Below are 4,881 nucleotides of genomic sequence, written 5' to 3'. Positions count from 1 at the left end.
TAAATATATATAAATATAATTATTACAAGTGCTATGTGGAATTAAATATATGAAAACAATTTCTACTTTATTTAATTTTTAATAACCTAAAATAGGATTAAAATCATCGAAAAGAATCTATAAAATCTGTTGGTTTAAATCTAATAAAGCGACAAAGAAGTGTTTAAAAAAATACACCTCACAACTATTACAAAGAAATCAGATTTTATACTACAAAAATCTTTTAAAGCTTTAAAGTCCATTCATGTGGATAGAAATCCTTTCTGGTAATCGAACACTATGATATATAAATCTTTATAGAAGCTAACATTTTACAGCTGATTCTGAAAACTGCTACACATTCATAGTGTAAAGTATTCTCTGTAAATATAAACTTATATATTCTGCATTTTCTTTATTTTACGCAGCTTAATTTAACAATTTTCATTCATATTTCAATGTATTTTATGTCACCAATTAAAAGAAATGCTTTTTGATTAATATAAGAATTTTATTTTTTTATGCTTAAAAAATAGAGAAAGGTTAATCGCAATAATTTTGTTATGTTTAAATATATAATAAATATAATATTAAATTAAATAATTATAGAAGTATTATTCATGCATAATATCTAAATACTGTATCATATTTACACTCTGTATACAAGTATCATGTAAATAACACTTATATATAGGTTTACATCAAATTAATAATTTCATTAGAACGTATTAAATATATGTAAGTTATTTCAACATTTTACAATTTAGACATATTTTGAAACGTTTTCCCATTGTTTAATATCAGTTATATAATGAAAACAATTAACTGTTGAACAATAATTGATTATTGTTACTATTTAATTGTTAACGTAATTTATAAACTTTGCAAACTGTAACATAACATCCTGTTGTTCAGACTGTAAAAATAGACTTCAAGAGCGGATCCAAAATATGTGTTAGAAGAAGGCTTCAAAATAAAAAAACACATCCGAAAGGTAAGAAAATCTTCAATCCTGACCATTCTTTTAATACACCATAATATTCAAAATCATATTTTTTTGGGATTTCACAGTCATATATATATATATGATAAAATTGTTAGTTTGTTTAAAAATTTGCGTCAAATTTGTTCCAAAAACTTGTTTTAAATCGACTACGAGGTGAAAAATAATCACTTAATCAGATTGTATCAAGTTGGAAACATTTTTTTCTAATGGTTAATGTATCTATGAAATAATTCAGTTTTCTATAAAACGAAAAGAATTTCAATAAAATACTATATTTCAGAATTATTTCTAATATTCGTCGTTTTATGTCTACATTATTATTTAATGTGATTTTATAGTTTTGAATAACGGCTATATAATATTTTCTATTTAATCTTGCAAAAATAGAAGAAATGAATTTTTTTAAAGATTTTAAGCTTGAAATAACTGGAAAACTCTGAAAACATCACGATAGGTGAGAAATCTAAAGTTAGATGGTTCTTTATAGATATGTGAGTTGGATAAATTCCAAGTTTACACTACACAAGACATTTTGTATAGAATAGTTTCGGAATCTTCTTCTATATTTTTTTAGTATTAAATTTAAATATGTGTATAGTAAAACCGATTTTTTGAATTATTATAATCATATTGTATGAAAACATTAAAAAAAAATGAATAGTCTACTATAATATGTATTGATGATGATGATAGATATATTTTGATAAAATTTTTTCTTGTTTACATAAAACTCATATCTAGAAAGAAGAATTTATGCTTATTTCGAAACTTTATGAGCAGATCACAATGCTTTGAATATTTTAATTAAAGTTTCTGAATTACTTACAAACGGAATAATCATGAAAATATAGAAATCAATTGTATCTTGACAATTATTCATTATTATTATTCAATATAATTTGAAAATTATTCCATGTGTATAGAATAAAACAACTTAAATTTAATATTAAAGAAATTAATCAGTTTAATATAAAATTTTAATAAAACAATAAATGATTCCAAATCATAAATTAAATATAAAAAATAATCATCTATTAATAATAATGGTTTCTATAATAATTTGTTTAAATTAAGTACTTTTCAAAAAATAATTAGCATTAAGATGATAGATTAGGTAGAAAGAATACGTAATGGTTCTAAGATAATATAAAACAATATCAACACACTAACAAATAGTAATACATTTATTTAAATTGTTGTAATTTATCATAGCCAGATTTTAATATATCATACCATTCGTGCCTTTTGTTAAACATAACTGGGATTCTATATTTTCAATAGAAATAAATTCAAATAAGGAAAAACTACATCTAAATTGAAACAGCACTAGAATATATATCATATACTAATGAAATCTTTATTGTCTGGAATTGAAAAATTTTATCTTGATTCAGAAAAAACCTTCAGGTAGGCCTAAATTGAATAAAAAAGAATAAGTATGACTAGAGTATACAGCGAGAATCCAAAAACTTGTGATTACAATTACCGTAGGATCAGCCAACCGCTGCATGAATGACAATTGAGATCCGCAAAAGCGGCCCCTTACATGTAACCTCCCACGTTTTGCCCCCTGTAGATAATGGGTAGGTTACGAAAATGTAAATAATGCTCTTAATTTTTTAACACAGTAATTCTAATTTATCGTGTTTTGATACAATAAATGTACATTATTATTGTTTAAAATTCGAAGTTGTATGCAATGCCTCTAAGGTAATCAATTACATTACGATTCTGAAAATCTTGGACTATTTTTTTTTATTCCAGCAGAAATTGTAGCGTAGGCCTACTTTTCGTTTCTTTGATTGCCTGAATAATCGGGAATTAGTTGTGTAATTCCGAAAGTGTGAAGCGCGTGTTGTTTCTTTAAAAAATGAATTAATCGGTAAATATTTGAGAATAAAGTAGCACATGTTTCCTGAAATCCCCCACGCTATTCATTCACGCCATTGTTGATACGTTGCTGATCATTCAGTGTTTGTATGTAAACATTCCACAGTTTGATGACAAAAATGGGTAATTACCGGCCTCTCCGTTGATTTTCTTCCAATATATATCTTCAAAGTAGTTTTCAATTACCTTAGCTTCAATGGGGAAGTCGTCAGCTTCAAGTAAATCTTCAAATGTTTGAATAACGTTAACGGGAGGAATAAATGCCAATTCCGAAATTATTCCGATCCAACAAGCAAATTCAACTGAGGGGATGTCTTGTTCGCATCGGGCTTTTAAAGCCTTCATTATGTACCTTTCGGCAAACGCTTTGGGAAAGAAGAAAAAAAAAACAACCAGTATTTACATTACCAGGAAATACTTGCAGGAAGGTCTGCATGACACTTTGTTCAAAATCTTTCGTAATTCGCTAAACTTGGAGACCCGGTTGTAGATTTTTAACTTCTTGAAGAAACTTGACGTATGTGGCACAAGTTTTGTTTGACAGAAACGCTTAGACTAATGAAATAACTGCATTAATTTGAACTACATGAATTGTATAAAGCTGCTGGAAATGCATGGGTACTGTGCTAATAGTTCCACAGAAAATCACTAGTAACATTGACCTAAGATTGTAACTAGTGGAAAAAATAAGCATTGCTACCCGGGAGCTGTTCGTCCTGAGAATCATATATCAAAACTGTTGTAAATTTTGTTAATTTTATGGAATTGCTAGATCCTGGAGATTGTTCAGCAAAGCAGAAGAGTACCATTGTTGCATCGAACATGATGAATGGTTTGTTTAAGTGAATCCTTTTTAGGACGTAATGCTGTGAGATTGGCATGAGCCTCTGCAATTCTGATGCAACAGTTTGCTGTGGCCGTTCGTTCGTGATTGTTGCATGCTGCTGATTTTACCAATCAATTACAATGCTTTCGACCTTGCAGCTTAAGTTGCATGGTTACGCTTAGTTACATTTTTCACAATTGGGCCTTCCGAACACTATGTCCAAACATGCCCTTTGTTGATGGAACATTTTTCACAAATCCTGATTCTATGTTGTTCGTCTACAATTTTCTTTGTAAACACGTAAATATGTTTGTCATCATCTACAAATTTTTTTTGTCTCTTACTGACGAAACACTTTTTGCCATTGTACAACACAGGATTAATCAATTAAAAATCTCCACAAACGCGCTACGTCTACTCATATTTCCTGTCTCTAGGAAATGTAAGGAGAGCCAGATGCAGGAACTTTGAATATAAAGTTTAAAATTTACATGGCAATTTGTAAATGTAATTTGAAAAACAAACAAATGTAATTTTGAAAATATGTTCGGAAAAGTTAGTTATCAAAAGTTCAGTTTGAGTTATAGAGAGTTGACTGTATTTACATTGTTGTAACTTTCTCGTTAAGTACAGGGGCAAAATGTGGGAGGCGAAATGCGAGGGGTCATTTTTTCGTAAAGCCTGGTAGTACCACAAGGTCGAATTTTACCTGTTTCATCTGTATAAGTTGCAAGACGCATGGTTTACAATTATGTATTGTTTTCATCCGATCATAATACATAAAACCTTTATAGCGCTTAAACACTGCGAACAATTTCTGAACACCTGTTTAAGGACCAATGTAGTTCATTATATCATTCTATCATATTGCATTTTGTTAAAAGTTTTGACACCATTGTCAGGAATCACCGTGTACACATTTTTACATAATTATTACTTTGTTTTTTTAACAATTTATCCATCGAAGTGTTATAATACAAGATGATATCACTGACACTAAACCTGACAAACTAAAACTAGAGCACGTCTGGTGACAAACTGAAATTAAATCTAAAATTCAGAAACATAACTAGATACCGTTACTTTGTAAATGAATATACACCTTTTTTACTTTATTTAACTTGTGTGCCTCTGGTGCAATAAATACACTGTACCTCAACCATCGCGGCTTACAATGCGA

General features: G+C 28.7%; 1 pseudogene; it reads right to left on the bottom strand.

Moving 5' to 3' along the window:
* Positions 1–2,953: 2,953 nt before the first annotated feature.
* Positions 2,954–4,157, bottom strand: LOC111630364 (annotated as a pseudogene).
* Between the last annotated feature and the right edge of the window lie 724 nt (positions 4,158–4,881).

Source organism: Centruroides sculpturatus, unplaced genomic scaffold, assembly GCF_000671375.1.
Source record: "Centruroides sculpturatus isolate CEXI.00-Female unplaced genomic scaffold, Cexi_2.0 scaffold567, whole genome shotgun sequence".
Taxonomy (NCBI): domain Eukaryota; kingdom Metazoa; phylum Arthropoda; class Arachnida; order Scorpiones; family Buthidae; genus Centruroides; species Centruroides sculpturatus.
Note: the sequence above shows the minus strand (reverse complement) of the source record. Positions and strands in the feature narration are given on the sequence as shown.